Below are 22368 nucleotides of genomic sequence, written 5' to 3'. Positions count from 1 at the left end.
ACCCTCCCGGTGCTCCTGCCGGAGAGCAGGGTTGGGGCACAGGGGCTTGGCCCCTGTCCACCCACCCAGTCCTCCTACCGGGGAGCAGGAAAAGCCCCGGTGACCCTACCCTTCTTCCCATCAGGAGCACCAGGCGGATGAGGGAAGCCCCCATACACTGACTCCGCTCCCAGACAGGAGTGCCAGGCGGGGGGGTGGGGCAAGCCCCCACACCTCAACCCATTTTCCCGGCAGGAGCACTGGGAGAGAGGGAGGATGGGGTGGGGGACTGCAGGCAGAAGGGGTGGGGAAGGGCCCCCACTTGCTCTGGCCCAGACCCCCACAAACCCCTAATCCACATCTGCAGCAAGTCATAAAAACATGGTGAAAGATATGACATAGCAAGAGGCCATGAGTAAGGCTGAGAGTTTGACCTCCGTGACTTCTGCAGCAGCCGGTGCGGCAGGCTCCACGGCTGCCTGAGCAGCTTAGGCAGCCCCTGGGCCAGTTGCACTGGCCACTGCTGGGGCAGTCTCAGGCACCGCCCCCACCCAAAACTAGCAGGAGGAGTTTGGGTGTGGGAGGGGGCTTAGGGCTGGGGTTGGGGCACAAGAGGGCGTGAGGGCTCTGGGCAGCACTTACCTTGGGGGGCGCCCCGAAAGCGGCAACGTGTCCCTCCCTCCCTAGCTCTGTGCACTGCCTCCATCTGCCGGCATGCCCCCACAGCTCCCATTGGCCATGGATACCAGCCAATGGGAGCTGTGGAGCTGCCAGCGTGCGTAGCTATGAACTTCGGGCAGGACATGTCACCGTTTCGCCGCTTCCAAGAAGCCAAGTAGGGGGCCTGCGAGCTCCAACTCCCCCCCTCCCAGCACCAGCGGAGGTTCCGGGTTGCTCCCACCCAAGCACCTGCGGCGCCCCCTGGACCGCCCCCCCCCCAAACACCCGCATTCCCCCAGCACCCATGGCACACTCCCCAGGTCTCCGCCCAGCATCCGCGGCCCCACTCCCAAGATTTAGTCAGGGGTATAGTACAAGTCATGGATAGGTCACAGGCCGTGAACTTTTGTTTACTGCCTTTTAGTAAGTCCATGACTTACTAAAAATACCCATGAATAAAATGTAGCCCTTAGCCATGAGAAATCTAACAAATATACAATCAAAAAGAGTTAATGAAACAGGGAGTTCACACTAAGAAATAAAGGAGTTGTTTTCAATGAGAAATACCACAGAAGATTTAAGGAATTGGTAAAAGAGCAAGCAATATGTCAAATATACAGAGATGAAATGGAGAAAGAGTGCCACCTAGGGTAGTAAAAAAGTCTGCAATCAAAAATGGACTTTAAGACAGACTTGAAATGAAAAGGGTTGGACAAGGGAGGGAAAGCTGTGTGCATATTGGAGTGGGCAGGGTATAGAGATACCCAGGGCCAGATTAAGGCAATCTGGGACACCATATCACAGCCCCATTGCCCACTAGGCATGTCAGTAAGAAGCCCTCCCCCTCCTCCCTCCCCCCCCACTTCTCCCACAGTGGCAGTAGCACAGGTCTCTTTATCTTCTCCAGATGCAGGTTTCCCCCTCACCTCAGGAGAAGCAGGGTTCTCTCTCTTCCTCCAGAAAGGCAGGACAGCCACAGCAGTAGTGAATCCCCCAGTACTTACTCCAGTATCTGGGGGTATCTGCATGGGGCATAGGCTGGATTTACAGCATTCTTCTCCTGTCACATAGTCACCAGTGTAAGGTGGTGTTAGCAGGGCTCTCCCAGAGCAGTGGAGTTTGCCGTTAACACCCCATTAAGATGCATAGGGCAGTTCATCCCTCTCAGAGCTATTATTCCAGGCCATCTGCAGCGTCAGACAGATATCACTGTGTTGGTTACATTTGGGTCAGATTTTCAAGTTTTTCTTAAGATTCTGACAATCATATGCCTCCAGCAGTTAGGGCCCTTATTCTGGCCCTTAAAATATGGGTGTGCAAAACAAACTAAGTTCACATATTTCAGAGTAGCAGCCGTGTTAGTCTGTATCCGCAAAAAGAACAGGAGTACTTGTGGCACCTTAGAGACTAACAAATTTATTAGAGCATAAGCTTTCGTGGACATACAGCCCACATGGTATGCATCCGAAGAAGTGGGCTGTAGTCCACGAAAGCTTATGCTCTAATAAATTTGTTAGTCTCTAAGGTGCCACAAGTACTCCTGTTCTTTTTAAGTTCACATACACATACAGACACCATGGTCATCAGTAGGCATGGGACCTCAGGCCTTCAACAACAAAAGCACAGATCCCTAATGCTCAAGCTAAAAGAGAACTCCTTTACTTTACGAGCATAGGCACGGGAACTAGGGTGCAGGGCGTGCTGCAGAACCCTCAGCTTTTAGCTGGGGTTCCACTCCTGGCCCCCGGTGCCATGGGTCCCCACCCCCAGGTCGTGGCTGCCAGCTCCAGGGAGTGGGGGGGCAGACAGGAGTAAGGGAGCTGGCTTTCAGCATCCCCACTATTCAAAGAGAGGTAGCAATAGGAAGGCTGTGTAGTTGCTAGGACCAGTACTAAAGGGAGACATGATCACACTCACTAGATCAGCTTATAATTTAGCTGGTATGGAATATTTTAGCCCAAATTTCAGCAAAATTATAAGCAACTGAAAACAGGGTCTTATAATGGGAAGTGTTGGGCAACTGTAATAGGCAGTGCCAACTCCACATATAATATGCCATGCACAATAATTTAATCCAGTAGCCAAAAGGAATAATAAATTCTGATATGCCCATGAGTTAATGAGAGCTGCTATATTCCGATAGGCTAGAGGTGCCTGGCTGTCAAAAGGTGAAAGGTTTGCCATTTTTATTTTATATTCATTCTACATTTGCCAAATCTAGCCTGGTTTTGGCCAGCAGTGTCTCCTTGTGTACCAGATCATGTGTTCGTCTACCTCAGGAGTGGCCAAATTTACTGACCCTCTGAGCCACATATAATCTTCAGAGGTTCAAGAGCCAGGATGCGCATGCTGGGGCTCAAGGCTTCAGCCCTGCTGGGAGTGGGAGGGCTCAGGACTTCAGCCCCACAGGAGGTGCACCTGCTGGTCGGAGGCTCAGGGCTTCAGTTCCACAATAGGGTGGTGGGGCTAGAGGCTTCTGCCCTGAGGGAACTGGGGGGCTCCCGGGCTTCAGCCCCAGGGGAGGCACCTGCCAGGTTCATGGCTTCAGCCCTGCGGGGAGGGGGATCTTGAGGCTTCAGCCCCATGGCAAGCACCTGCCTGCCAGGGGTCTTGAGGCTTCAGCCCTGCAGGAGGCTCTTGCAACGGCTCAGGGCTTCTGCCCAGTGGGAAGGGGGGTATTGGAGCTTCAGCCCTGTGGGAGGCGCCTGTTGGGGCTCAGGGCTTCAGCCTCATTCCTGCTGAAGTCCCAAGCCCCGGCAGGCATCTCCCATAGATGTGAAGCTCCAAGCTGTGGCAGGCACTTTCCACAGGGCTGAAGCTCCGATCCCCGCCTTCCCACTGTGCAGAAGAGGCAGTGGCCATGTCCCGCAGAGTTTTGCCAGGGTTTGCTGGCACCACTAGGTCACATGGTGCAGCTGCCGGGGCCCCTCCCTGCAGGGCAGCTGCTGGAGCCAGCAAGCTGGGAGCTGCAGGGAGAGCCACTGCTTTTGCTGCTCCCTCTCTCCATGGAGCTAAAGCAGTGGCTTCTCCCTGCAGCTCCCAGCTGTTTGCTGCTGCCTTTTCACTGGGAGCTAACACCTGGGAGCGGCTGCTAAAGGGGGGGAGGGGAGAGGCGTGGCTTAAGCTGTTGGGGGGAGGGGTGTCCAAACCTTTAAATTGTGCCTCCCCACTCTCAGCAGGCACCAGTGGTCTCTGGCAGAAGCCATCACCACGCTACAGGGCAGAAGCCCCAATCTCCCCCCTTCCCCCAGTCTGATAAGTGGAGAAAGGAGAGCGGCATGGGGGCTTCGTGAGCCACGCTTTAACTGTCAAAGAGCCACATGCGGCTCGGCCATGGTTTGGCCACCCCAGTCTATGTGGATGTTATTTGGAGAATGTAAGGATGTGTTATTGAAGCAATGTTACTAGAGTGAGCTTAGCTGTTTTGACAGCTGGGTGGCTCTTTGCACTTTTCTTTCTGTATTAAAGAAGAATGAACCATTTTGTTAAGGAGATCCAAGCAAGTGGATCAAAAGGCATGCCCCTATTTACTTCCAGATATGCCTATTTACAGCTTTCAAACACTGGCATGTAACTGCGCGTCTTCCTTCTTTCATACACGCTACTGCATAGTTGATCTTACCTCTCCAAAAGATATTTATTAAACAAAAAAAGGGAGTAAGAAGTGTTAAACATCCGCATATTTGCAATGGTCAACAAAGCTTTCAAATGCCCTTTCAACCAAGCCTAGAAGTGACTCACTAACCTTTTCCAGGGGTTTCACACATTTGAATAGGGGCCCAGTTGGAGTCAGGAGACCTAGGTTCTAATACAGGAGTGAGCAAACTACGCCCCGTGGGCCACATCCGGCCCGTCAGACCATTTAATCTGGTCCTCAGCTCCTGCCGGGGAGCGGGGTTGGGGGTTTGCCACACTTCATCCTGGGAACGAGGTCGGGGGCTTGCCCTGCACCGAGCAGCTCCCAGGAAGCAGCCAGCATGGCCCCCCTCCAGCTCCTATGTAGTACGCGGAGGCGTGTCTGGAGCCCTCACCCCTCCTGCAACCCTACCCCTAATTTCGTGAGCATTCATGGCCCACCATACAATTTCCATACCTCGATGGGGCCAACAGGCCAAAAAGTTTGCCTATTCCTGTTCTAATATCAGCTGTGCCTCTTCTGTATGACCTTGACCAAGTAGCTTAATCTCTCTGTGCCTATGTTTCCCTTCCCACCTTTTTTCCTGTCTTGTCCTATTAGAGACTGAACTCTTCAAGGCAGGTACTCTCTCTCACTATGTATATATACAGTGGTCGGCACAAGGGGGCCCTGATCTTGGCTGGAGCCTCCTGATGCTATTATTGGAATACAAATAATAAAATGGTGATAATAAAGCCGAGAGTTACTTGCATGAACATTGAGTCTCACTGCACTAATTCAAGGAGCTTCTACTAAACTAAGGCTCCAGAGGAAGATTGTCACAAAGAAACAAAGTATAACAGCAACAACAAATGAGATTTTGTAGGAGCAAAGTGTTCTAATATCAAGCAGATCAATTACCATCAAGAATTTAATAGTAAGTAGCATGCCCAAGGGCAAACCAATGGGGAATCAGCCTGATTTGAATGGTGGAGGGTGGAATACTTAACAGCTTTTGTCAGTGTAAATCCCTCATCTTTTGGAGGACTTTGCTGGGCTCCTGCTATGTAAAGGACAGTACCCATTCAGCAAATTCTTGAAAAGGAATCAGCACATCAGTTTCTCTCGGTAACCCAAGGCAGCCTGCCACATGTATCTTCAGCAAACAATTTTACGCAGTAGCAAAAAGTTTCAGATTATTCAGCCAATTAAAAAACAAGGGTAAATCTCAAGTATCAGAGGGGTAGCCGTGTTAGTCTGAATCTGTAAAAAGGAACAGAGGGTCCTGTGGCACCTTTAAGACTAACAGAAGTATTGGGAGCATAAGTCAAATTCACTTGCATCTGAAGAAGTGAGGTTCTTACCCATGAAAGCTTATGCTCCCAATACTTCTGTTAGTCTTAAAGATGCCACAGGACCCTCTGTTGCTTTTTTAAGGGTAAATCTCAGACTCCCTATTCATTATCTCTCTCAAGATTATCTTCTAATTATTCATTATTATTTTAGAGTTATACAGTGTGGGAGGAGAGCATTTCAGCACATGCTCAGAAGACGCATGGACCCTACCACAGAGCTTATTATCTAAGTACCCAGTTTTGCAGCTCTGACTCCTGCTGAGTACCACTTGTTCATGAGAGTAATCCCATGGACCTTGCACGAGCCAGTGCTATTCAATGTATTCATGTCAATGCAGAAACAGACCTGGTGTAGGCAGACCAAAACCAGTTCAGTTACAAAATTCAGAGGGTGGATCATTCTCCAGTTTGTTCTTGCTGTCTAGACATAGTCTCGTTCTTTGGAGATGTCTATTTGACCAATACCTAGCATATTCTTATGGAGGAGAAAATACATTCTCCTGGACTGGGAAATCATTACAGGCCAGATCAAGCTTTCCTGGGATAAAACCCACCAGAAGTTACCTACGAGAATGAAAAATTCCACAAAGGAATCCACTTTGTTCCACGAGGGAAGAGCCGTATTCTCCTGACAGCCATCCTCCCCGAATGAGATGCAGATGTATTCCCAGTCCTGCACATCTCCACAGGAGGCCAGTAATGTGCAGGAGGCTCTATACGGGCACACCAGCTACAAGACCCTGGATCCCGCCTCCTCAGCTCCTGCCAGGGAGCGGGGTCGGGGGTTTGCCACACTCCAGCCAGGGAGCGAGGTCGAGCAGAGCCATGTCACCAGGGCTTCCCCTGACTGCAGTTGTCCCTGGGAGACCATCCTTTTGGTTCTGAGTTTGTACTGTACCTAGCACAATGGGGTCTTTGTCCATGACTAGGGCTCTTCGGCCCTATGGTAGTACAAATAATAAGTAATAGGGGCGCCTCTCAAAGTGGGACCTGCAGAAACAGATGATTTTTCCAGATGGGGCAGTTCCCTGCTTTCCACCCCAACATGCAGAGGACTGGAAGTATGGGTTGTCCACTGTTTAGTGCATCACTATTAAGTTGCATCTTGCATCTCCCACCAAAAATAAGTTTTGCGTTTCTCATTAGTGATCTACTTTCTTAAAAAAGAACCTTTGTATATCCCGCCCCTTTGCTAAAGCAAACCAGAACAGCTGCTGCTGCTAGACAAGAAAATGCATGTTGTGCCCACAGGGTGACCGACCAACTCACATATTACAGCTTTGAACAAGGACTACTGATTAGAGGGAGAGTTGTGTTTACTCTTTGGCCAAAGCACAACAGGCTAAATAAGAGGCCTCAAGGATTATTCCACATTTAGCCTTTACTCTTCTAAGCAGATTGCCCTCTAAGAGCTTCTTCCTTTAGTTTTTTTTTGATTAAAGGGACAGCAGCAGTCCTTATTTATGTCTGGGGGCTTTTTATAGCTCTGTATTAAAGTCCTCTTAGATGAGGAGGCTGTAAACTGGTGGGGTGACAGCACAATAATCACCAAGGATTTCTTGTGAGAGGGAGAAAATCTTTATCATCATGCATTAAGAACAACCTACTTTATGTAAAAACAAATATAACAGAAACAGAAACAGAGAACTAACTGTATTCTCTCACAGATATTTTCCCTCTTCTGCCTCCCCAGCATCTCTTCTTATAGCCCGTCTCCTGATACCTGTACAAGGAATGGGGCAGAGGAAGCTGGAGATAACCTCTTGTATACTGGGAAGCAGGCAGTGCCCGTGCACCATGTCACGGGGCCTTTTTTCTCCTGGAGATGAATAGCACAGTGGGGAAAGTCTGGCCACCAGAACTTGGACTTCAAATGATATTTCTTGCCCTTCTATAGCTTCTTCTGTCAAAGAGCTCAAAGTGCTTTGCAAATATTAGTTAATTAAGCCTAGTAAATCCCCTGTGAATTAGGCAGATATCATGGCCCCCCATTTATCAGATGGGAAGAGTGAGACACACAGAGAAGTGAAGTGCCTTGCCCAAGGTCACACAGTCAGTCAGGAGCAGTGCTGGACATAGAATCCAGTACTCCTGATTTTTTTTGTGTGTCGGGGGGGTGGGAGGGAGAAAAGTGTCCAGCCCTTAAATACTGAGTGGATTGCAACTTAAATACATATTCTGTGTGCTTCTCTCCTCCTCGCCTAACTAGTCCATGACAAAACTTGGAAGGAAAGCTATGCACAGACAAAGATGGCTTCAGTCTTATCTACAGTGGAATTTAATACACAGACTATTGAATTAATCTGCTTTAAGAATATTGGCGTACACACAACGCAATTCATTGTAGTGCACTGACTCCGCATTTATTGTGAACTCCAGAATTCTCTTCCAAAGAGAGCTAAGGGTTTGTCTACACAGCCCCATAATGCAGACCATGGGGGTTTGAGTTGCAGCGTGCACTAAAATGTTGTGCTTTATCTGCCCCATGTAGATATTACTAGTGTGAACTAAAAGATACCTAGTTTGCATTAATGTAGTCCTATTTGTGCCTTTTGCTTTTTCTGTGAAAATCTGCCCAAATTTAGCCAAGTTATGAGCTTCCAAAAAAATCTCAATTCATATATGCTCAGTAGAAACTTGCTGGTGTGGCAGCTAACTTTCTCCAATGTTTCCTTCTGCACTGAGCATGCTCCATCCCTGGGTTGCAGGGGCTGAGCAGGATTTTTTTTTATACTGGTACTTCCTGGCTGCTCTGGGCCACTTTGGCACAGGCCACAGGAACTGATAGTAGGGAGACTGTCTCACTTATGCTCTCAGTGATCAGGAACAGTCAGCATGGATTCACCAAGGGCAAGACATGCCTGATTAACCTAATTGCCTTCTATGAGGAGATAACTGGGTCTGTGGATGAGGGGAAAGCAGTGGATGTGTTATTCCTTGACTTTAGCAAAGCTTTTGATACGGTCTCCCACAGTATTCTTGCTGGCATGTTAAAGAAGTATGGGCTGGATGAATGGACTATAAGGTGGATAGAAAGCTGGCTAGATCGTCAGGCTCAACGGGTAGTGATCAATGGCTCCATGTCTAGTTGGCAGCTGGTATCAAGCGGAGTGCCCCAAGGGTCCTGGGGCCAGTTTTGTTCAATATCTTCATTAATGATCTGGAGGATGGCGTGGACTGCACTCTCAGCAAGTTTGCAGATAACACTAAACTGGGAGGAGTGGTAGATACGCTGGAGGGTAGGGATAGGATACAGAGGGACTTAGACAAATTAGAGGATTGGGCCAAAAGAAACCTGATGAGATTCAACAAGGACAAGTGCAGAGTCTGGCACTTAGGACGGAAGAATCCCATTCACTGTTACAAACTAGGGACCAAATGGCTAGGCAGCAGTTCTGCAGAAAAGGACCTAGGGGTTACAGTGGACAAGAAGCTGGATATGAGTCGACAATGTGCCCTTGTTGCCAAGAAGGCTAACGGCATTTTGGGCTGTATAATGTAGGGGCATTGCCAGTAGATCGAGGGACATGATCATTCCCCTCTATTCTACATCGGTGAGGCCTCATCTGGAGTACTGTGTCCAGTTTTGGACCCCACACTACAAGAAGGATGTGGAAAAATTGGAAAGAGTCCAGCAGAGGGCAACAAAAATGATTAGGGGGCTGGAGCACATGACTTATGAGGTGAGGCTGAGGGAACTGGGATTGTTTAGTCTGCAGAAGAGAAGAATGAGGGGGGGATTTGATAGCTGCTTTCAACTACCTGAAAGGGGGTTCCAAAGAGGATGGATCTAGACTGTTCTCAGTGGTACCAGATGACAGAACAAGGACTAATGGTGTCAAGTTGCAGTGGGGGAGGTTTAGGTTGGATATTAGGAAAATCTTTTTCTCTAGGAGGGTGGAGAAGCACTGGAATGGGTTACCTAGGGAGGTGGTGGAATCTTCTTCCTCAGAGGTTTTTAAGGTCAGGCTTGACAAAGCCCTGGCTGAGATGATTTAGTTAGGAATTGGTCCTGCTTTGAGCAGGGGGTTGGACTAGATGACCTCCTGAGGTCCCTTCCAACCCTGATAGTCTATGATTCTATGATTCAGTGCTACCCCAGCTCGGGCCCAGACAGCCAGGAAGAGGAAGGAGGCTGGATGGCATGCAGAGGAGCGAGATGCTGGGCCTCGGGGGTGGCGAGGGGACGAGGAGCCAGTAGGAAAAGGAGTGGGGCATTGGGAAAAAGAGCCTGAGGAGGATCTGGGGTGGGGGACTGGGACATGGAGCCAGAGATTGGGAAATGGAACAGATTAAAGGTTTCTACAAGGAAAGGCACTTTCAGGTCAACAGAGGATTTAGTCATCCTGCACAAAGGATTTCCTGTATGTGGCTGTTCTGGCTTCTCCTTTCCACTGCAAGCATGGCTTCTTCAGGGGCAGTCCTGCCCTTGGCTACGTTTGTCCCCCATAGCCACACAAAAGCAGCTGCAGAAGGTCTCAGCTGCTTTCATTGGTAGTTGAGGATATTCACCGCCTCTCAGCTGGAACTTGGTACCAGACACTAGGGCCCCAGTTATCAAAAGGGACCACTCATTTGAGGCGCCTCCATTTGAGGCATTTTAAGCTTAATTCTTCAGATGTGCTGAGCATGTCCAACTGCCACTGACTTCAGAACTTTAGAAAATCAGGTTTAAAATGTCCCCACCTGGGGATCCAAAAATTGAGGCACCCAAAATCAGTGGCCATTTTTGATTATTTGGGCCTGAAGTTATAATACAAATCACCAGGGCTGGGAGATGGAAGATGGAAGGATGAGGGTGAGACTAGTTTATTTTTAACTCCTGAAACTGTTTTTTTTTTTAAAGAGATATGTTTAAATATAACAGCCTGATTTTCTACTTACATTGGTGTAGATCAGGACAAAGTCCAGTGAAATAAATGGAGTTACACAGATGTAAATCCGGTGTGAACCAACTCAAGCATTTGGGGGATTAGTAATATAGGAGATAAACACAATCTTTTACTTCAGCCATTTTTTCCCAAATGGTCAGAGAGAAAAGAAACTGTGAGGGTAAATGAATGTCAACTGAAAAGAAAATCGTAGGTCTTCTCAATTTCCCTTCGTAAACAAGGACTGGCTAGTAGAATATGCTGTAGGACAGAGCTGCATTGAAAGAGCTGTGGTCATGTTCCGAGGACTGAAAAATGGGTGGTACTTTGCAGTTCAGGACTGATGTGTATCATCTGAGATGTGGAAGGAACAGAGACTGAAATAGTGGGGGGCGGCGGTTTTCAGGACAAGGCAAGGAATGGATTTTCCCTCTTGTACTCAGTTCTACTGATCATTTTTGGTTTCTATTGCCTTATTTATAGATACTTGGCACATCCCAGATAGCAAGTGCCCCAATCTCTCCATTAACCAGAATATTGATTTCCTACAAAGAATGAAAACCTCAAACTCTGCAGTATTTTGTGTGGCCATTAGCTAAACAGTACAGTATAAATACCACCAATCCAATTAACATTTTATAAACCTAAACAATTTTTTCCATCCTCCTTTTCCTGAATCGCTAGGAAAAAACAGACTCATTCCTTTCAAATCCAAAATGACATAGCAACCTTCCCCAAGCTGTTATCTATGTCCCTTTCATAACCCACACATATTCCCCCCCTTCCATTTTTGCTCCATAGTTCCCCCATCCTCCCATGAGCCATTCTCATCAAGAAGAGCTTTGAAATCCTCTCCAAAGCACGTCAGAGCTGCTTCAAAATCAGTAAGCAAGCAGGCGTGCTGTCTCTGAAGAGCGATTCCAGAGCCACTAAAGAGGCTGAGAGCCCTGTCACCAGCCCAGAGTGCCGGAGGAGGGCTGATGTTTGGTTCACTTGGATGAAGCTTTTGGTTGGGGTTTGAGTTGTGTTTAGGGTGACCAGATGTCCCGATTTTATAGGGACCCTGATTTTGGGGTCTTTTTCTTATATAGGCTCCTATTACCCCCCACCCCACCCCCTGTCCTGATTTTTCACACTTGCTGTCTGGTCACCCTAGTTGTGATGTGGGGTAGCTGTGGATCTTAGTTGGATTGTTCTCCTAAATATCTGCCAAAAGTGCCTAGAGTAACTAGGACAGGCACCTTTTAAGTATATTTTGTCATAAATCTAAATCTATAAATAACATAAATGTAACATGTTTTAGTGAAAATGGGAAACCTACTTGTGGTGGAGGTCAGTTTCTTCATCCTCCCATATAGGAGGTTCCTACTACTAACCTACCACCACCAGCCCCAGACTCCACCCAATCTAACACTTTTCTTCTTCTTCCTATTTAAAAGAGAAAAAAATATGTTGTTGCCACCACTCCTAGCCCCAATATTTTAGCCAAGGTATAAGGGCAACAGTGGTGATACTTTGTGTCTGATAATCAATGGCACCAGTGACCAGGATATTATCAGACTGATTCTGAACAAACATCTCCCCAGAGGTGGGCTCAAACTAAACCCCTGGCCCCAGCTACCCAAAGTTTGAAGATCTGGATCCGAATTCTGCAGCTTGGACCCATCTTGACTTCTGCAGCATTGGGACCTTTTGCTTTCTTACCCACCAGTAATTTAGAAATAAATGTTTGGTTCATGTCATCCCACCCATGACTGCTGCCACACCTATGTGGAATACTGCAATGCTGCTACTAGCCAATAAGGGGGCAGGTGGCAGGATAGCACATTCTGACCCACAGACATCCTGTCCAACCCTATATTCATTCTTACAGTACATGGGGGATAGCATGTCTATAGCACATGGCTGCTGTTGCAGAATGAAGGGGGAATGGGGTTATTTTAGGTATTTATGTGGTCTTTTTAAGTGCTTTTTATATATAAGCCCTTACAGCCCCCCATAATGCTCACTAGGTTACCTAACCATATTTATTACATCCCTACACATTAACGCTTCCTGCCATTTACCTTTGATTGGTATTAGTAAGTTGTGCACATGGAAAAGATGACGGGGCATTTTGTATGTGAGAGTCAGCTGCAGCGCATAGCTCTAAAATGCTTGAAAACTGATCTCTGGATAAGGCTTTGCAGGCTTTGAGATGCACCTGCTGAAACCAGCTCTTTCTCTGGCTCAGTTTTCAGCACTCCGAATTAAATTCTGAAATCCTTCCTTAGTTTTTGTTTTGTGCTTATTCAGGCATAACTCTCGGTGAAGTCAAAAAGAGCTTTGCCGAGTTGGGACTGAATAACCACTGAGGGCTAGATTTTCTGTTTCCCTGCCCCAGGTGTCATCATGTACATCAGTGAAAAGTAGATGTGGATCATTATCATCTTTCCAATTTGGTAGCCTTTTATGCCCACTGCCATTGGTGTAGAGGACGATATAAGATGGAGGGCAATGGAGAATCTGGTTCTGAAGGCGGATTTCAAAATTTGTCCCGCCAGTGTCTTTCAATACCAAGGCATTAGAAGCAAGTTCATGGTCTAGCATAGCCTTGACTTGATGGCTAGTTGGTTAACAGGTGTGATAGCCTGAGAGTGTTTTAAGGGACTGAATTCAGGATTGGAATACTGAGACTTTGTGGAACCAGAAGGGGTTTATTCAGTTTTTAATCCTTTATTCTGAAACAGATAAATTGAATGTCAGGCAGAGCTGGAGTTTTTTTGAGAACATCTTAAAAACTGAGCTCCTTTCTGGCCTGTCTGTGTGTGCATTAATGATCCCATGGCTTTTCATGCAATAGTAGAGGTTTGCTGCAGTATCCTTGGACATCATTTCCTTTCCTGCCTGTATTGCGGAGGGTATTATGTGCTGGCCAGGTGGTGATAACCTCTTTACCAGATATGTCTGCATTTCAGTAGTAGCATCAAACTACTGTACGGTACAAAAAGCACCTGCTCCTGCAAACCTCTGCTGGGGCAAGTACTCTTTACTCATGTGTATAGTCCCATTCGAATCCGGGGGTGAGGGGGTCCGTGTGTGTGAGTAAGAGCTGCTCATCTGAGTGAGGCTGTGGCCAGAGATGGAAATGAAAGACACTACAGCAGGGGTCGGCAACCTACGGCACTCATGCCAAACACGGCACGCAAGCCAATTTTGAGTGGCATGCTGCTGCCTGCCCGGTGAGGGGGGTGGAGGGGCAGGAAAGCGCTACGCTGGGGGAAGAAGCGGGGGAGGGGAGAAGCTTGGCTGCCGCAGGACCAAGCTTCTGCCTCCTGCCCCCGCAGGGGAGAGCGGTTGTGGGGGGTCCTGTCCCCCAGCCCCACTCAGCCCCCCCGCCCACCGCTCTCCCCTATGGGGGCAGGAGGCAGAAGCTTGGTCCTGCAGCAGCCAAGCTTCCCCCTCCCCCGCTTCTTCCCCCAGTGTGGTGTTTTCCGGCCCCTCCTCCTCGCCTTCCCTGCGCCGATCAGCTGACGGCCCTTGCGAGGTGGGAGGGAGAGGAGTGGCAGCGTGCTCCCTGCTCCGTAGAGGAGGCAGAGAAGAGGTAGGAATGGGGCCTTGGGGAAGGGGGTGGAACAGGGCATACCTTCCAGCCCCCTGCCATGAGCCGCTCAGGGCAGGGGGCTGGGAGCACCCCCACGAGCCGAGCACCCCAGCCCTCTGCCCTGAACCCCCCCCCCACATCCAGCCTTCTGCCCTGCACCTCCACACACACCCCAGCCCTCTGCCCTGACTCCTGAACTCCCCCCCACACCCAGCCTTCTGCCCTGCACCCCCCACACACCCCCAGCCCTCTGCCCTGACCCCTGAACCCCACCCCCCAAGTCTGGGGTCCCGGCTGCCGGCCCCTTGCCAGCCGGTGTCCCGGCCACAGGCCCTGCTCAGCCCACTGCCGGCCTAGGTGAACAGAACACCAGGCTGGCGTTGTAAGATCAGCATTTTAATGTAATTTTAAATGAAGCTTCTTAAGCATCTTGAAAACCTTGTTTACTTTACATACAACAATAGTTTAGTTATATAATATAGACTTATAGAGAGAGACCTTCTACAAAACATTAAACTGTATTACTGGCACACGAAACCTTAAATTAAAGTGAATAAATGAAGACTCGGCACACCACTTCTGAAAGGTTGCCTACCCCTGCACTACAGAAATGCAAGCTATTTAAGTAATGCTTATGATTAGACTATAAAAGTCACCTAGCACTTGAGATACAATTCCACTGAGGGATCAGAGGGGTTCACCTCCCTCTCAGTGTCACAGAGTCTACTGCTGACCCCCCTCAGGAATGCCCTATGCTGTACAGATGTTTGCATTGTAACAGTGTATCACCATCCTCACTGAGCCATAGAGCCAGCCCAATGCTACCCCTCTGCCATGCTGGCCCTGTACATATCATCTCCTAGGAGACCTACTGTACATGAAGAACTATAATCTTTTGGCACTGTCTGCTGCATGTGCTGTGTTAAATCTGAATGGAGCTCAGCCATCAAAGTCCAATCACTCACTGCAGAATCCTATAATGAATCATTGGGGCTTTAAGGCAAAAATAACCCAATTTGAAAAGAGTTCTCACACACAAAACGGTATCTTTCTGTTGGACTAAGTAGGGTTCTTTTATCTAGTGCTCAGCGTGGTGACCCAAGAGATTTCTGTAGTGCCCGGCCGACATCTCACTTCCTTGTGTGTCCTGTGAAAGTAATAGCACACAGCAGATGGAAAATAGAGCTGAGTTTAGGGAGATCACTTTAACAACCTTACACGCAAATCCTTCTGCTTTCTGGGAGCTGCACAGTTTCTGTGCTATGCTGGGGAAGTTGGAAAGCACTTTACTAGTCACAAAGCTACAAAGAGGTCAGATGGAGCATAGCAAATTAATCAGTCTGACAAAAAATGTCTGTTAACTTTGGGGTCACCGAAGAAGGGGGTGTCTGTTATGTATGTACTTCTATTGCAGCAATGCCAAAAATGTGGTATGCACTTTCCAAACACAGAGGAAGACACAGTCCCTGCCCTGAAGATGGGGACAGACATACTGAGGAGGAAAAGAACACAATGTACCAAGGAGGAAAAGAGTACAACATACAAGCAGAGTGAGCAGGGGCAGGATAGGAACATGACTTTTCTGCTACATCTTTGTCTGTGTTGTTTTGGTTATCTGCATTTAATTTAAACACAGGAAATTCACACACACACACACACACACAGTGTTCTTATGTACCTTCACACCCATACCCCACTTCAGTTCCAGTATTCTTATTTCCCTCCCCGGTAACAATTGACCCCTTCACAATAAACAGATCACTCATAGGATAAATAAGTGAAATAGATCAGTTAATCAGCTGGTTTGTTGAGGGACCTGAATATGGAGTGGGTAGCTCCTGGTGGGTCACCTCAGGAAGGACATTCTATTTGTAAAGGGCAGCTATTAGTAAAACAAGCAAACAGAGCCTGGAATTCTTGAGAAAGCTGAGTGGATGGGGGCAAGGTGATAAGAGACAAGGGTGAATAAATAGGAAAAGGCAGAGTTGTGTAGGGCCTTGAAGATGATCACATGAAACTTGAACTTGATGTGGGGGAGACGGAGAGCTAGTGGAGCACTTCAAAGGTGGTGTGAGAAACATGGTAAGAAAAATGGGTAAGGAAATTAAACTTGGTGGCTGTTTTGTATGGCCGGAGTGGGGCAATATGGGTGTCAGGGAAAACAGAAGACGAGACTGAAGTAAACAAGACAGGAAATTATGAAGGTCCCTACGCGTGGTTTAACTGTTGTGACAGACCCAGACCAGTGGGATACAGGAGTCTGGTAGAGGGCAAATATACTCAATGAGTAGTTTTCTGTTCCCTGAGTGACCAGAGCAGAGGCTGCACTAGAGTAATCAGGAACCTACTAGTACCAGTTAAGGCAGGCAGGCTAATTAGGATATCTGGAGCCAATTAAGAAGACGCTTCTAGAATCAATTAAGACAGGCTAATCAGGACACCTGGGTTTTAAAAAGGAGCTCACTTCAGTTTGTGGTGGGAGTGTGAGGAGCTGGGAGCAAGAGGGGCAAGGAGCTGAGAATGAGAGGGTGTGCTGCTGGAGGACTGAGGAGCACAAGTGTTATCAGACACTAGGAGGAAGGTCCTGTGGTGAGAATAAGGAAGGTGTTTGGAGGAGGCCAGAGGGGAAGTAGCCCAGGGAGTTGTAGCTGTTATAGGTGGCACTATAGACAGCTGCAGTCCACAGGGCCCTGGGCTGGAACCTGGAGTGGAGGGTGGGCCTGGGTTCCTCCCAATTGACCTGGACTGTGGGTTCTCCCAGAGGGGAAGGTCTCTGGGCTGTTCCTCAACTCACATGGTGAATCTCTGAGGCAAGAAAATCTGCCAATAAGTGCAGGACCCACCAAGATAGAGGAGGAACTTTGTCACACTGTATAGACAGAGAACAAGGATCAGGTCTTGGGGCTTGTCTTCACTGCACAATTGACTCAAATGGTGCCTCTGACTCAAATCTCATCCACACACAAATCCTAAACTGAAGTGTGGGGATGCTTTTAACTGTAGCTGGCTAGCCCACCAGGGGATATTGACTAAAACTCAACTTGTCAACTGCTGACACAACCATGCTGCAGTGTGGACTCAGGCTAGCACTTTTCAAGTAGCACTAGTCCTCCAATGCCTTCCCACAATTCCCCCATGTGCCCAGACAGGACAGATAAGTCCTCCCACAGTTCACTGGGAAAGAACTCAGTGCCTCCACTTATTGCAACACTTAAGAAATGTGGGATATGCTTCCAGAAGTCTTAGTACTATACATGAGGAGGGAGGGATAGCTCAGTGGTTTGAGCAGTGGCCTGCTAAACCTAGGGTTCTGAGTTCGATCCTTGAGGAGGCCATTTAGGGAACTGGAGTAAAAATCTGGGGATTGGCCCTGCTTTGAGCAGGGGATTGGACTAGATGACCTCCTGAGGTCTCTTTTAACGCTAATATTCTATGAAGCACTTCTATGAATGAATGTAGTGCCAGTGTAAACACAGCAGCTCAAGTGTCACAATGGGAGCATTCCCCCTTGAGCTAGGCTAACAAACAAAGTTTGGGGGTATGTAACTTGAGTTAGCTCTGCAGCGAAGACATAACCCACTGAAATGCTGTGAAGGAAGAAAGAGCAAGAATTGGATACAGCCTAGGCCTTGTCTGCACTGCAACAAAAATGTGTTCTTAACTTGAGTTAACTAGCTCCAGGTAAAATCCTAGTGAAGACAAGGCACAGGTTTTCACATGAGTTGCTAGGTCTAGTTAAAGATGAGGCTCCCCTATAGTCTTTAACTCAACCTGCTAACTCATGTGACCACTACAAACTACTTCATCCTCACTAGGATTTTACCTTAAGTTAGTTAAGTCAAGTTAGCTAGCTTGAATTAAGAACTTTTGTTGTTGCAGTAAAGACTATTCCCTAGATAATATGGGATGAAGGAGAAAGAGGAGTTGGATATTATCCCCATTATGTGGCTGACTGACAAAAAGTATGTCTGAGAATGGGGCAAGTAGGTGAAGATCAGGATCTTAATTTTGGCCGCGTTAATTTTACGTTGAGGTTAAAGCATCTAGGAGGAGATACCAGAGAGACAGAAAAGTGCAAAGTTGGATGGATGGAGACAGGTTAGGAGCAGAGTGGTAGATTTTTGAGGCATCAGCATAGATATATGGCAGTTGAAGCGATGTGAGTGGATGGGATCTCCTCCAGATAGAAGATGCAGAGAGGGGGGTGGGGAGCACCTGGGACAGAGCTTGAGGACTCCCATGGGGAGGAAGAGAGGAAATCTCACTAAAGGAACAGCTAGAGAGACAGGAGGAGAACCAGAATAGTAGGAGTGTGACATGAAAGCCAAGGGAGGGTAAGTTGTCAAGTAGTGGAGAATGATCTACCATGTCAAAAGCAGTAGTCGGGTCAAGGAGGATGAGGATGTTGCAGAGGCAAGCCACAAATTGGTCAGAGGCCTTGCAGAGAGGAATTTTGGTTGAGCGAAGAGAAGATAAAGAATGGAATTGAAGCTATGAAAGTAAACTGCTTGTTCAGGGAGTCTGAAGGTTAAAGGAAGCAGGGAAATGGGGTGTGGGGAGAGATAATTGGTTGTACACAGCATAAGCCAAAGTTAAGGTTTAAAACTGCTTTATGGTCGAGGTGGGAAGCCAGAAGCTCACATGCAGCCTTTGCCAAGAACACAGTGCTGAGGCAATTTTACTTTCACGATAGCAGAGGATTCTCCTTACTCTGTGACATTGGCAGTAGAGGCTAGATGGAAAGTGATAGAGATGCCTCATTACCGTGCAGGAAAATGCTGGGCAAATTCTTTTGTTAATGGAACAGAGTTTGGATTTTTAGTTCTGTCACCAAGGGCTCTGAGAGACTTTTAGTCATAGAATTTAAGGACAGACAGGATAACTGGGAAAACTTTATTCTAGCCAATGAGGCTGAGGAAAAACTGGTTTTGCAGCTAGGTGATTGGTCCATGTTCTGTAGTAAGGCTGTTTCCCTATAGCTCAAGGAAGCTTGTTTTGCATTTTACTAGCATGTATGAAATACCCCTGGTTTATTGATTAGCATGTCTGTTTCTTTAATGGGGATTCCTAAAGTCACAGACAGATTGGGTCAGAAAAGACCACTTGGATCATCCAATCTGACAACCCCCTACATTTTGCAGCAGTCTCCCTAGCATATTCCTGCTAGAGTCTTATCTAACCCGTTAAACTGAGTTCCCTGTGCTCATAATAATTCCTCGGAGGATCTCCCCATATATCACATATAAGATGCCAGCTGAAGTTGATTAGCAATAGGACTTGTGGAAAATATACTGAATACCCTGTTAAGGATACAACTCTATTGATATTCAAGCTCCCAGGAACAATCCAACATGAGGAGTGAATCTAGTGGGATTCGGATTGGTCTGTTCTCCCTTAGGCGAGTGTACACAGTTCTCATTAACTAAGCGCGCATCCGCTAAGCGCATGAAGAGGGGACTGAAGCCGATAGCAAAGACACTGGAAGATGCCCCTAAGCCAGCGGCATAGATTCCTCCTCCTTTAGAGATGACACAGAAAAGAATTATTCATTTACCCCAGAGAGGAGCCTGAACCAAAGCCCCTGATGCAGACTCCATCTGTGTGTCCAAACCACATCTCTTTTCCCAGGGCCTAACCGCATGCTAAGAACCAAACACCCCAAATGTGGAGATTTCCAACACCGATAGGAATAGCAGCTTTCCCCAATGCTAACGTGTTCAGATTCAGGTAGTTATAGACAGTCAAACTATGAAGTGTCATCTTAATCTAGGTCTACCTGCTGGGCTTTGATTCAGGTCTTCTCCAGTTCACACATGCAAGAATGGGCCTGCATGTATGAGCCCTGCCCAATGTTAAACTCCTTTTTGGAGGGAAGAACTACCATACAGCAGGTGTCTTCCCTCATTGCAGAGACTGCAGAATGCCCTAACCCTGTAGGCAGACTCAGCTGAAACTAATTATGGAGGACAAACAGATTCACAGAGGATAGAGGAAACTGCTTGCATTCCATTTTTCAGACACTAACACAAACATAGGATGACAATTTCAAACTCAGGTGCCTAAAATTAGGCCCTTAAATACGGGTGCTTTGATTTTTCAGAAGTATGAGCACTTCCAAATCCCACTGAAGTCTATGGAAGCTGCAGCTGATCAGCAAGCAGCCCCCTTTTATTTAGCTGCCTAAATGAGGATTTAGATATTCAGCTTTAGATGCCCGTAGTCAGCCAAGGCTCAGCCATCATCTCTTGCCCCTGCATCCTCTCCAGAACCTCACTCCTAGGGTCCTTTCTGACTCCAGTTACCTCCAGTCCCTGGTGCTGCTCCTCAAGTCCAGCTGTAGGGCACTGATGGAGAGTTCCTCTCAGGGCTACAGTGTCTGTCTCCCCTAAATGGGGGGTGGAGGGAAGGCCAGTTGCTGCCTTGAGCTGAGCTCTAGCAGCCCCTCCTCTTGTGTAAACTCCCCTCTTGCTCTGTGGCCAGCTTCACCTTTGTAAGCTCCCTTCTCTGGGCAGCGCATGCTTGGCAGGTGCACCTAATTGGCAGTGCCTGAGTGGAGGGACACCTGTTAAGTTTGCTTGGGATGGGGGCATGTCCCATCAGAGTACCCATGATTAAAAACCAGGTCCTTAATAAATGAGGGTATGGAAATGGACAGGCTGCCAACATGGCTGGTAGAGAAACAGGACCAACAGCTGCTGCTTGCAGATGGTGAGTGATTGGAAGAAGTGAACTGTAGCCCATGAAAGCTTATACTGAAATAAATTTGTTAGTCTCTAGGGTGCCACAAGTACTCCTGTTCTTTTTGTGGATACAGACTAACACGGCTGCTACTTTGAAACCTACAACAGAAGCAGTGACATATAGTGGGCTCAGTAACAGCAACAACACCAATTGATATAGCAGATGGTCACCACGGTATATCCGCTAACCTGGCTGATTGCTCCTGACTCAAAATCTTCACCTGAGAGTACTCCTTTGAGGAAGATGGGGTGGGCTGGCAGACACAATGGGCACAGCTATCTTGTTTGGAATCAGACACCACTCTGCTATAAACTGGCTGTCCCCTTTGCTTGCCAGTTTTGCCTACCAACAAATTTTGTTCAGCTTGCTGCCAGTGTAGCCCTTTTCTGATGCAGAGTTTGTCTGTTTTCAGTTGTAAACTTTGATAACTACACAGGCTGATGCTGTTCCAGGAGCCTAGCATGTCTAACACAGTATCGGAACCAGAAATGTACAGTACAAGCTCCAAAGCAGGCCCAGGAATTAGAGTAAGGAGGCTTTGCAGAGAAACAAGAAAGGTATATGCAACATTACATTGGACAAAAGTGGAAAGCACCCATTTAAATGCAGGGAAGGTCACCATGAAGGTGGACATCCAGAGCTCCTTCATAAAACAACAAAAACCTCATGGAGACACTTAGTATAGGAGACAAAGCTCTTCCTTCCACTCGTGCAGCAAGAACTTGTCTCTTTTCTACATGGCAAATTTACAGCACAGCAACTAGCTGCACTCTGGGACTTTCATTGCACAGTAGCAATGTTCACATGGTGAGTTGGTGTGTGGCAAGCTGGTGTGTTGTAGATTCACACCCTGGCTTGTCAAGCAGTAACTCAACATGTAGACATCAAAATGTTCTGAGCCCCAGGTTTTATAAGTGCTATCTGCCCTACATAGTACACTAAATCCCAGCTGTTTTGTGCTTCTTGTACCCTAGCTGTCTTCACACTGCCACAATCTCCCTGCAGCAGACTTTTTTCCTGGGATTACATTGGCATACCCTGGATTGAAGCTAGCCACATAGTATGTACAACTCTACCTGGTAATGAAATGGCATAAACACTAGACTGTACAATCTTTGGGGCAACAACTGTGTCTTTCTATGTATCAGTACTGTGCCTAGCCAAGGGTGCCAGAATGGGATGGGGGCTTGGGAGGCAGAGGGACATGGCCCCAGAACTTTTGAAAGTGGGAAGGCTATACCCTCCCACTTTTTACCTGCCTTAAAGGCAAGCGATGGGGTGTAGGAGTCAGAGAGGAGAAAGCGGGAGGCAGGGCCTCATGGGAAGAGGTGCGGCAAGGGCAGGGTTTTGGGGAACAGGTGGGGTGGGGCTTCGGGCACCGGTGGCCCCCTCACTTCTAGGGAGCTTTCAGTGCTCATTCGCCTAGCACAACGTGTCCCTGATCACGACTGGGGTCATAATATAAAGATAAATAGAAATAGTTAATAGGACTGCAATCAAACATTATTAGGAAAATATAACAAAAGCTAATTCAGAATATGTAAGCTACAATGCAGTATTGTG

At 47.6% G+C, this 22368-nt stretch overlaps 1 protein-coding gene across 2 annotated transcripts in view; it reads right to left on the bottom strand.

Annotated features, from left to right (window-relative positions):
- Positions 1–22368, bottom strand: part of RAD51B (RAD51 paralog B) — a 682929-nt gene that overhangs the window by 597601 nt on the left and 62960 nt on the right. The window contains exon 1 of one of the 2 annotated variants that reach the window (XM_065592925.1): positions 20367–20517. The exons of the other annotated variant lie outside the window; for it this stretch is intronic. The gene's annotated coding sequence lies outside the window, so the exon portion shown is untranslated. Of the gene's footprint in view, positions 1–20366; positions 20518–22368 lie in introns of those variants that run through there. 2 annotated transcript variants of the gene reach the window in all.

The sequence above is a fragment of the Chrysemys picta genome, chromosome 4 (genome assembly GCF_011386835.1).
Source record: "Chrysemys picta bellii isolate R12L10 chromosome 4, ASM1138683v2, whole genome shotgun sequence".
In the NCBI taxonomy this organism is placed as follows: Eukaryota; Metazoa; Chordata; order Testudines; family Emydidae; genus Chrysemys; species Chrysemys picta.
This window is presented reverse-complemented; position numbering and strand designations above follow the sequence as displayed.